Genomic DNA, 12617 nt, shown 5'->3' on the forward strand with positions numbered 1-12617 from the left:
GTAAACCAAGCTCCACGCTGAAACTTTCCAGACAAAGACAGCCATCGATGTCAATATATAAGGAGTTCGCGCAAGATAAAAATTGAGCAATTATTGCTTTAGATCTAATAAGCAATTAGCATGAGCCGGAAACGCCAGAGCAGCACAATGAAAGTTGACAATTTTGTTAAGCCCACACATATATAAGCACTAAGCCAAAAGTAAATACATTTTCTAAATGGCATGTGTACTCTCCAAGCTCTCCTTAAAAGCAATGCAGATATTTACTCTCGATGTTATGTTCCCAGCACTGATATGGTTAACCTACATTTCTAAAATTATAATCAGAATATTGATGCTCACAGTCTGCTTAAGCGATTTCCCCTGGTTTTAGTGTATACAGGAACTAAGGAACTGTCAGGGAAGTTGATTGTTCACTAATTGTTTTCTCACTTGTAACAGTTTCCTAGCTACCTGTTTCGGATCACTTTCAACGGGCGATTTGTTCGATTCTTTTTGGGCAGGGGATGACAGTTTTCTCATATTAATCGTTGAGTTTTCCAACGAGCCGATAAATAGGCAGTATATCGAAAGGTTAACGGTCCTTACCTGACACTAACTATTGGCTCCTTCAGACTATAGCAGGTTTTATAGAACGCCCCCAGTATATCGAAAGGTTAACGGTCCTTACCTGACACTAACTATTGGCTCCTTCAGACTATAGCAGGCTTTATATAATGCTCCCACTCATAGAAAATTAGTTTGACTTGACCAAAAATCTAAAACGGCCCAGGATCTTAAGTGTTATATTTTTCTAATACTGTCTTCCTCACTTCTGTATTTCCCCCCGTTGATTGTCGATATGCGCTAAGAAATTTACAAAGAAAAATTATTGATGCCAAATCATGAAAAGTCTCAGTATGGTTAACTACACTGGAAGGCAACTTCATCATTTCGCTCATTAATAAATATTTTATATATCGAATGTAAGACCGCTATAGTGAGCGCTAAGCACTTCCAGTGCGTGCCCAAAAAAAAAAAGAAGAGAAAAATAATCTCCCATACCTTGCAGAAGGTTCGCGCGGGTGTAAGCGCATCCAAGCGCAGGAGCCAGGACCTCCTTCAGAACACAGGGGAGGGAGACGTAGCTAAACGTGTACTCCGACGCCCCCCGCTCTCTTTGCGCCCTCGCCTTTTTCTCGAAATTTCGAAATAGGCTATATAAGAGCGTGTTGAATCTCGTTAGGCGGTTCTAGGTGAGGTTTCACACAGCAATGCAAACAGGCCCCTGCTTTCGATAAGCCGTGAAGAGCGAGATTGGAGCTCGAAGGTACCTTTGTGACACTTTGGCAGCTGATTTCGTAGCCCCTGTTCCTTCTCCATGTACATTCGTTTCTGTACAGCTTTTTTTTAGCGTTTCAAAAGGGTTTGGTTTCGTGTATGGTGGTTCAACGTCCCAAAGCGATTCAGGCTATGAGGGATGCCGTAGTGAAGGGCTCTGGAAATTTCGACTACTTGGGGGTCCTTAACATACACTGACATCGCACAGTTCACGGGCCTCTAGAATTTCGCCTCCATAGAAATTCGATCGCCGCGGCTGGGATCAAACCCGCGTCTTACATGTCGCCAGCCGAGCGCCATAACCACCGAGCCACCGTGGCATAAAAGTCCAGTTCCTGTTTCTTCGTATGTTCGTCCATCTGTTATTGTCCATCCATCGTCTGGCTGTCTGAGTCCAACTCGAAACAAACGAGCACCTCCAAGGAAGTGAGTTGTGAAGAAGAACCTCCCATCTTCAAACATATAAACTAACTCCAGCTAAAGTTGAAATATCTGCAGGGGAAAATAGGCAAACGCAACTTCAACCATATAGTTTACAACGGCATATTTTAAGTAAAATATTTTCATATTTCTTTCAATTGAAAAACTTTATGCACTGAAGGCAAAATTGTCTTTTTCAGGTAATGCATTTCCAGCGAAAGTTCTAGTGCTATACTGTAGAGTGTGCCAAATACCTTTAATCCTTGAGTTTTATATCAGTTTTTACCGCATTAAAAAGAAAGCCAGCAAAATAAATAAACTCAAAATATCCTTGTACATGGCGCCAGGGGTGCTTTCGAACGTGTTACTCGTCAAAGCAGCTGCATGCGCTCGACGTTGTTTGAAAAGTGACAGTACAAAAGCAATGTTTTCGGCACTGGCAACAAAACTCTAACATCTGCGGCCTAGCCATGTTCAGTGGGGTCAGAAGCGGGTGCCATGATTTGCGTTGGTGCTATGTATGCATGCCGGAGCACTAAACATAGCATCTAAGAAGAGCCATTGGAGTTCCCCAGGCGGCTGCGAATAAGGCAGTACTTCATGAGTGCCTATCGAAACCTCTTAGCCTTATCGCTTCTCAGAGACTATTAATGCATATTGACCGCTTAGGAGAGACGGTAGCTGGGCGATCCCTTCTCCAGTGGCTCTGCAAGAGATATGAGTCGAAGTTGAGTTGAGTTGAGTTGAGTGGTTGTAAACTACCGGTGGGATTAGCCTTGCAGTTGCTGCCGGCAATTGCTCCACCGTAGCGACACTTAAATAGAAATCACAGAAACACTGTCCGCAAACACCCAAATAGACACTCCTGAGGTCACCATGTGGAGGCCAAATCCGTGTCCTGCAGGTAAAATAGAAGAAGGCGAGAAGCATCCCTTCTACTCGACTGGCTCCCGCGCGGGAAAACAATGTCCTGAAGAGAAATGTGAGGACCTCCTGCCTTCTTGAGGGATCCGAATAACACAGCCCGTTCCGCGTTGTACAAAGTACAGCACAAGAGGTAATGTTCTATGTCACCACACACACCACACGTTGAACACAATGGTGACAACGCTAGGCCAGTCTTATACATCCACGCCGGTGTACGAGCAGAATCCGTGCGAACGCGGTGCAGCAAAGTGGCTTGGTACCTTTTGAGACCCTTGGTCACACATGGCTGATGAGGAGAGCTCCACAAAGAAATGATGTGGCACAACACCACATCTCTGAACATTTGCTTGACTTCATGAGGGACTCCATGTACTGGAATCCCGGAGAGAGCTGTATGGGCGAGGTTGTCTGCTATCTCGTTGCCTAAGACACCTATGTGCGAGGGCACCCATTGAAAACGTATATGAGTCGAAGGCTTACTTGGCACTCAATGCTCTTAGTTCTTTAGGCATTAATGTCCGAAGGCAAAGGAAACGGTTGAAACACCCCTGGTCTTTTCCGACCCTCGACTGTAAGGTCACAATTCCCCATGTGAGCGCAAAGAGCAGCTCTCCTTTGGCAGCAACGCATTCGCTTGTACTGGAATACTTGGAAACAGAGTATGCCTGCCATCTTGAAATTTTCACGGATGGTTCTGTGGACAAGGTCAAACAAGCTAGAGCAGCGGCTTTTTACATTCCTTCTTTGGACTGTAAGTGGTCCGTACGCTGTACTGCTGTCGTATCCTCCACAACGGCTTAAAGTGTTGCTATTGAGGCGGCTTTACGGAAGTTAGGGTCTTGTCCGGCTCAACCTGTTGTCATCCTAACTGATTCAAAATCTGCCCTTCAGAGGCTCGAGTGTGGATTCTCTACTGACGCCTTGTCTCTAAGCTCTCTGCGCTTGGTGCAGAATCTGCACAGCAGAGGCTTTACTCTACATTTACAGTGGGAGCCCTCTCACAGCGGAGTCAACGGTAATGAGGTGGCAGACAGTCTCGCCCATAAAGCTCTCTTAAGGATTCCATCAAAAAAGTACCTCAAGATGGGAAAAGTCTCTGCAGGAAAACGGTGCTCGATCACTTCAGTGCCCTGTGGAGTGCGTCCCACAAGCCATGTGTGACCAAGGGACTGAGAAGATCTCAAGCGACCCTTCTACATCGAATTCGCACGGCCTCTGCTCGCACTCCTGTATGGATGCATAAAACCGGCATAGCACCGTCTCCGCTCTGCTATTTATGTGGTGTGTGCGGGGATATAGAACAATTTATTATGTACTGCCTAGAGTACAACGCGGAAAGGGATGTGATGTTCGCTTCCTTGAAGAAGACAGGAACACGTAACAGCACAGTGCAGGACATTGTCTACCCGAGTGGAAACCAGACATGCAGAAGGGAGGCTGCACGCCCTCTTTTAACATTTCTGCAGAACACGGATCTTGTTTTTAAATGGTGACAGCAGGAACGTACTATGGCCTACTGTGATTGAATGTGTGCGTAGATGGTGTCTTCCGGAGTGGACTACTTTATACTGTGAGTGAATGTGTGTATGGAGTGTGGCACTACAATGGCCTATGTTCTACTGTGACTGAATATGTGCATAGAAGAATTTCTGGAGTGGACCGTGATGTGAACTGTGTGGATTGATTGTGTGCATAGATGGCGACTGCGGGAGAGAATGTGTGCTGTTATAAGAGACTGTGCGCTTAGCGGGGTAGATGCGGCATTGATAATATCGAAGGGACGCTGCGGTGGAGCAATTGCTGGCAGATAAAGCAAGGCTAACCCCACCTGTAGCATTCAACACCTCAACCTCATAGCATCTAGTCATCGACCGTCGTTACGAGTATGCCGTCTTGTCTCTGGCATCTTTGCTTCCTGACATCCGGCTTTGCTACTGAAGTTGCTCATTTCCCTGCTGCCCCGTAAACGCAACACCTGAAGACAACTGCGAATGCCGCTTTGTGTTTCGGCCTGCGTATCACGAAAGAGAACCGCAGCGCCCACTCGATTCTGCACCGAACGCGTCCACGTCGTAGGTATACGCGGTGTACAGTGCGGACCAAGCGTGTGCTTACGCGTTTCTGCCAAAACTTGTGTATGTGTACCTTCTGCATATTCTGAAAATGTACGTAGTGTGAGTGCGTACGCCTTTCTGTCGGTATATGAGCGGGTGCTGAGCTCCTCACTGCAACCGTACGTGGAGTGTGTGCAATGACAACTCCTGTGTGCGCAAGGCATATGGTTATTGGTTTATGGGGTTTTAACGTCCCAAAGCTACTCATGCTATGAGGGACGCCGTAGAAGGGCTCCGGAAATTTCAATCACCTGGGGTTCTTTATTTTGCACTTACATGGCACAGTAGGCGGGTCTCTAAAGTTTCGCCTGCACCGAAATTGGATCGCCGCGGCCGGGATCGAACCCGCGTCTTTAGAGACAGCAGCCGAGTGTCATAAGTGCTGAGCCACCGCGCCGGCACCAGCAAGACATATGCTACATGCGGAAGACATGTGCTGCATGTTCTACACGTCGTCTACGCGAGTAGTAGTAGTAGTAGTAGAAAACATTTATTCCAAAAAGGTAGGATAGAGAGGCGAAAATACAGATTTTGGGTGGAGTCCTTATTTCAGGACCCCAATGTCCACAGCAGTTGCTCTTGCTTAGGATATCAGCTTTCGCTGCGTCGCCAAGTCAGAGCTGAGCAGGGCAGACTCCCACTGTTCCTCGGAGTGATGTTTGTCTAGTTCGGGGGGCTTGGGACCGGAGCAGCCCCATGTTACATGATATGTTGTTTTAATTCCGCCTCACCAGGGGCAGATGCTGTCATATCTGTCTGGGAAGATGATGTGGTACTTGTGTAGGTTAGGAAAGGTGTTCGTCTGTAGTTGTCGCCATTCCCTCGGCTCTGCCGCCGTTAGCTTACGGTGTGGTGGGGGATAGACTTTTCTTTGTGTTCGGAGAAGGAGGAGGCGCTCGCCGTACGTAGAGGGGAGAGGGGTGAGGTCGGGGAGGTTAGTCGCTCGGTTAGTATATCCTCGAGCTAGACTGTCCGTGGCCTCGTTTCCCTCGAGCCCCTCGTGCCCAGGAGTCCAAGTGATTTGGTGTGTGCATGTGGAATTTTGAACTTTTGGGGTAGTCAGAATGGGAGCGACGGAGTGTGAAAGTCTGCCAGAGAGGAAGAGGCGACACGTGGACTGGGAGTCGATAATAATTTTTAACTGATTTCCCGTAGCATCGCCGTGCTGGATTGCGAGGGAACTTGCAGCAGTTTCTGCTACTGTGGGAGAGCAGTTTCGTAGGAAGGCGCTGGCGATTTCCTTGAAATTGGTGTCCAAGACGACCACCACCGCGTTTGTTGAATCGGGGTACATGGCTGCGTCGACGTATACAGTATTTTGTGCCTGTCGATGTGTGCGGCGCAGATAGTCCACTCGCGCCTATCGTCGTCCCTTTTGTGAGTCCAAGTGCATGTTCTTCGGGAGTGGAGCTACATACACGCGAGTTCGCAGAGTTGAGGGTAGGTCTCGGTTCTCCTGGACGGCGCGTATGTCAGCCGGGGAACCCACTCTTTCCAAGATTGCGCGTCCAGCTTTGGGGGTGAGGAGGCGCTCCTTTTGCGATGCTAGGACGGCTTCTCGAATTTCTTCTATTGTGTTGGTCAGTCCCAGGTCCTCGAGGTGGCAGTTGGCCGTGTACATCGGGAGACCTGACGCATGTTTGTAGGCGGTACGGATGATGGCATCTGCTTTGTCTCGCTCATTCCCCAGAAGTGGTAGGAATGGGAGACCGTATGACAGGCGGCTCATAACTAGAGCCTGTATCAGTCGAATTGTATCCTCCTCTCTCATGCCTTTGCGGGTGATGCGCCGAATCATGCGGGAGATCTGGAGGGCAGTTGTCCAGAGACGCTGTAACGTGTGGTTGGCTTTCCTGTTGCTCTGAAGCCAAAGGCCCAGGATGCGGATAAGAGGGACTTCCTTTATTCTCGTGCCTTCGAGGTAACCCTCGATGTCACCGGGAGATTTGTAGGCATAGTCCTGAATGCGGATAATTTCGGATTTTTCGGGTGCGCAGCGGAGGCCGCAATTTGCTGCTTGTCTTTCTACGCATTTGACTGCCTCTTGTAGGGTGTTTTCTTTGTCGGCAAGGGAACCCCAGGTGGACCAGATGGTAATATCATCAGCGTAGATAGTATAACCGATGCCTTCAATAGCCTCGAGTGCTTTTGCCATGCCGATCATAGCTATATTGAAGAGGAGAGGAGAAATGATAGAGCCTTGGGGAGTGCCTTTGTTGGGTGTCTGCTCTGTGCCGGAGCGGACATTTCCCATACCAATCGTGGCCGTGCGGTTGCTGAGAAAGTTTTTGATGTAGTTGAAGGTCTTGGGTCCGCAATCGAGGGCGTTGAGCTCTTTCAGGATGGCGTCGTGAGAAACGTTGTCAAAAGCGCCTTTCAGATCAAGTGCCATAATTAGGTGCTCGCCGCCTCTCGGGATGTTACTGAGTACTTCTTCCTTGAGGAGGAGGAAAGCGTCTTGCGTAGAACGACCTTTCCTGCAGCCGATAATAGTAGGTAGAAAGAGGTTGTTGTCCTCTATGTAGTTTTGGAGGCGGGTCTGGATAACGCGCTCGTATAGTTTGCCCAGGCAAGAGGTGAGGGAGATGGGTCGTAATGCTTCCAGGCTTGGTGGTTTGCCTGGTTTTGGGATAGTCACGATTTCGGAGTGTTTCCACTCTGCAGGGAGTTTTCCCGCCTCCCATAGGGTGTCATTTATGTAGGTAGTAAGGACCTCGATCTGCGACTTGCGCAGGTTTCGAATCATCCCATTTGTGATCTTGTCCGCGCCAGCTGCCGTGTTGCGTGTGGCAGATCGAGCCGCGGCGTAAACCTCGGCAGTGGTGATGGGGGCGTCCAGCCTCTCATTTGGGCCTCCCGTGTACGAGATTGTGCTGGGAGGATGGGGGCGCCGATGTAATTAGTTTTGAGAGCGGTGAGGAGGGCCGCGTCGTCTCCGGGGTACAGATGGGCGATTTTCTTGAGTGTACGGTTAGCGGCAGACCGCGATGTTTGCGGATCGACGAGGCTGCGGAGGTGCGTCCAGGTGCGGGAGGTCCCCAGCGTGCCACGTAGTGACTCGCAAAATTCCTGCCAATTCTGTTGAGAAAGGTGTTGTGCATACTCTTGTGCTTCTGCCATGATCTGTGATATGCGGAGTTTCAAGGGACGATTGAGGCGTTGGCGTTTCCATCTGCGAACCAGAGTCCGTCGGGTCTGCCACAACTTCAGAAAGTGACGATCGACCGCCGGATTATCGGGTGTGCATTGTACTTCGGTGGTGGCCTCCTTGTGTGCTTTCCAAATCTGTTCACTCCATTCACTGATTGATTGAATGGGGTCTTCCGGAACGGGCTGTGCACGGTATTTAGTCCAGTCCGTGATTTTGGCGGTTCCCAGGGTACGACGAATGTTTGCGGAGGTAATAGACGTGCTTACGATGTAGTGGTCGCTACCTAAGCTCTCTCGTCTACGCGAGATGAGGGCCACCCAGCGTGTTCGCGGTAACCTCTGCAACTCAGAGAACCCCAAGCAATTCATAGTATTCTGACATCATCACCTGCGATTCGCACTTTCCCTTTCCCTCTACCCAGTGTGAAGTAGCAGGCCAGGTCATATTAGCGCCGGCCAGCCTCTCCACCTTTCCTTTCATTAAATTACTTTCTCTTTCTTGGCAAAGCTATGTCGTTGCTTATGCGCTGTAACATTCGCAGCACGATTGATCGCAGCTGCGTCCACCAGTTCCACGCTTGAGGGCCCTGCTGTCGCGGCGCGCGAACGTATCATCACGCTACTTTTTCGTACTTTGCCGGCTTTAGTTTTTACGTTAAAAAATTATCGAAAGCAGGCATTAAAAAAAACTAATGAATTAGAAGTTTTTTCGGGCGTTCTGAACTTTGTCAGTGAAACTTTCACCGAAACACAACAGCTGACGAATTTTTCTTCAAAATTGATTTATTATTGAGTAAAGGATCAAAAACCCCTGAGTTTCTTTATGTGATGGCGAGCAATGTGCCCTGGTACGTTTTTAAATGTAAGGTAAAGTCACATGGAACACCAAACATATAAGCTCTTCTCTAGAGTAAAAAAAAATTTGAGCTTATGCACCTGAGAGCGAAATTAAGAAATGCTAAAAATTCGTACCAGCAGTAACCACAGTTAATAACATAAAAAACTGCTGCTTTGTAACAAATAGAGGCCACCAGTACACAGAGAAACTTATGACTTGAAGGGCCTTTGTTTTTAAAAAAGTGCGCTGTGGTTGAGCACTGAGCTGCTTGGCGCTCAGCGTTTTCGTTGTACCTCGAGTAGTGTGTCGCATGCAGTAGAAACTTTAAGTAGCCAGCAGCTTTCGATTCTGAAACCGCCCCGTTATCGAACTACATGTTGCATTATCTTTTCCTTGATACACTATGCCTACAGTCAGATATGAAACTTAAGTGTTTCAGCGTAGCGAAGACGGAAGAAAAAGCTTAATAAAATTTCCATTTCATGTGCCTTTCTTGCAAGCCTCCAGACTTTGGCACATACATCAGTTAACTCCGGATGCGTGTCTTACTCACTGTAGCACTAATAATGAGAGAGAAATCCTAGAACTCTAATACAGTGCCTTCTCAGTACTACACACCAACGGCCGCCAATCGATGCCAACGTAATCATTGTGAGCAAACTGGCGGCAACGTTATGCTGAGAAGACATGGCCTGCTCTTATTGCAGTTGTGAATGCGACTGCTGGGCGCAAGCGACAAGTTGCAGTGGAACTGTCTGAACGGGTACTGCAATTTGACAGCACCGGCGACTAACTTTGGGAAGTGGGCACAGCGAGTGCTACAGAATCTAAAACATCCCGCAATTTGCATTGCCTGCTCATTACTATGGAAGACCGCTAAGATTTTCTTAATTCATAAGGAAGGAGATGTCAAGGACTTGAAAAATTACACACCGATCAGCTTACTGTCCGTTGCCTACAAGGTATTTACTAAGGTAGTCGCTAATAGAGTCAGGAAAACCTTAGACTTCATTCAACCAAATGATCGAGCAGGCTTTCGTGAAGGATATTCCACAATAGATCATATTCGCACTATCAATCGGTGATAGAAAAAGGCGCAGCATGTAAGCAACCCCTATATTTATCCTTCTTTGATTACGAGAAAGCGTGTGACTCAATGGAAGCCTCGGCAATTATGCAGTCATTGCAGAATCAGGGTGCAGACGACTCTTCTGTAAAAATGCTGGAAGATGTGTATAGCAACTGCACAGCTAACATAGTCCCCCATAAAGTCAGCAATAAATGTCCAGTAAGGAAGGGCTTCAGGAAGGGAGACAGGACATCCCCAATGCTATTCACCGCCCGCTTACAGGAGGTATTCCGAGGCATGAATTGGGAACAGTTGAGGATAAGAGTTAATGGAAAATAAATACCTAAATAACCGGCGATTCGCTGATAACATTGCCTTGCGGAGTCACTCACGAGATGAACTGAAAAACAAGCGTAATGACTTAGAAAGGCAGAGTAGAACGGTGGGTATAAAAATTAACATGCAGAAAACGAAAGTAATGCTCAACAGTCTAGCAAGATAGCAGCAGTTCACAATTGATAGCGAGGTGCTGCAAGTAGTAAAAGAATGTGTCTACTTAGGGCAGGTAGTGACCGCTGATGCATATCATGAGTGGGAAATAACAAGAAAAATAAGAATGGGATGGAGCGCATATGGCAGGGTCTCTCCGATCATGAATGCCAGTTTACCAATAACCCTCAAGAGAAAAGTGTACAACAGCTGTATCTTATTGGCACTCTTCTACGGTGCAGAAGCGTGGAGGCTAATGAAAAGGGTTCAGCTTAAGTTAAGGACAGCACAGCGAGCCATGGAAAGAAAAATGATAGGTGTAACGTTAAGAAGCCGAAAGCGAGCGGAGTGGGTGAGGGAACAAACGCTGGTTAATGTCAGCCTAGTCAAAATCAAGAAGAAGAAATGGGCTTGGGAAGGGCACGCAATGTGAAGGCAAGATAACCGCTGGTCCTCAAGGGTAATGGAGTGGATTCCAAGAGAAGGCAAGTGTAGCACGGGTAGGCAGAAGGTTAGGTGGGCGGGTGAGGTTAGGAAGTTTGCAGGCATAGGGTGGGCGCAGCTTGCAAAGGACGATGTTAATTGGAGAGACATGGGAGAGGCCTCTGCCCTGCAGTGGGCGTAGTCAGGCTGGTGATGATGATGATGTCTAACAGAGTGCTCACCACACTATCTGGCGCAGGCTGCCCTTGTGCCACTTAGCATTCTGTACGAAGTATTGGTAAGGTGAATTTATTCTAATCCAAAGATATGGGTAGCCTAACTGCTAAACTGTCGCTCGTCTGTCATTGCACAGCACAGAACAGAGGACACATAACGCGTACTTTCGACGTCGACCACCAGGAGTACACCGTCTCTCGGATTGTATCCGTCCAAAAAAGCAGACCGAGTGTAAAAGACAGAATCCTTTTGGGAGACAGGTATTGAAGTTGCGCTGAGGAATTAAGAAGCCTAGCGTTCAGCGCGTTCCAAGTGGCAGCGGCAAGCATTAACGGGTTGCTGTGGCACGGGCGAAAACCGCCGTCATTAGGCGAATCGTTTGAAGGAGTGTACAGCTAAAACGGACAAAAGCAATGAGTGTCTATGGTGGTCAGTGCGTCCTCACCTACGGAAAAAATACGAATGTGAAAGGCAGCCTGGAAATTTTGATGCTAGGAGATTCCAAGGTTCCACAGCAGCGTAGGTACATGCTGAAGGTGGGCCTACAGTTATGCTTGGAGCCATTATTGTCACCGCCTGAGATGTTAGCCCTGTTGTAGAGCATCACGAGTAGGATAGCTGAGGAAGACCGACACCATTGGGCTGTGAAGTGCGTCGGCGCGATGGCAGAGCGTGTAAATATGCTGCAGAACTCTTAAAAACTTGAGCGCAACAGTTGATTTTCTAGAAATAGTAACATGCGCCCAGTATCTGACAAAGAATGGTTTTTCGCAGTAATGCCAGAGGCTGCGCACTTACAGTACACGCGTCCCTTTGATAACAATTTTAAGCTGATTACAGTCAAATGTGAGGAAGTCTGTGACCGTTCTGTGAAAATTTTAACTATATTAAACCTGATGCCTCTCTCGTTAAGTGTTAAAAGTTCTAAGGTATCACATTTAGAGGTGTTTTTGCGACAAATGCGCATATGCCGCACATTCCTTTTCGGACCATCATTTCGAATTGTAACGCTTGGCATCGCGTGGTGTGGTATCTGCAAAAGCACCTTGACTCCTTGAACATTGCGGGCCGCTTTGCTCTTCGAAACTCGGAAAAAGTCTGTGCAGTACTTTTTAGGGTTTAACGCCGGGAAATGTCGGGCTTAGCACTGATGTTAAGAATATATACTACGCCCTTCCCTATTCCACACTCATGATTACAATTCACGAATGCGTCACCCAACAAAACGATAACTTCAGTTCATTAATAGGCCCGGAATTTTGTTAGCGTTTTTAAAACCGATTTCTTTACACTTAAATTCAATGTTTGTGAAAGCGTGGAAAAATCTCCTTCAAAAACCGGGTATGCGTTTTGATGCTGTGTTGCTCCGGTTATCGGCAGCATGATACTAGGAAAAGTGGATGAGGCTGACTACCGAAGACTTCATAGGCTAGCGTTGTGAATTTGAGTACGTAGTCGTTTTTTTGGCACTGGTGGAAATTAACGGACAGGCAAATCGCTTTGTCAGAATTTTGAAAACAAACCAGAATCGCATAGGTTTAAAGTTCACTTTGGAAGTACCTGGGAATAGCGAGCTCCAGTTTTTCAATATCAGGTTACGTGGTAAGGAAGTACATGTTTGTTAGGAGAA

Source organism: Amblyomma americanum, chromosome 9 (assembly GCF_052857255.1).
Source record: "Amblyomma americanum isolate KBUSLIRL-KWMA chromosome 9, ASM5285725v1, whole genome shotgun sequence".
In the NCBI taxonomy this organism is placed as follows: domain Eukaryota; kingdom Metazoa; phylum Arthropoda; class Arachnida; order Ixodida; family Ixodidae; genus Amblyomma; species Amblyomma americanum.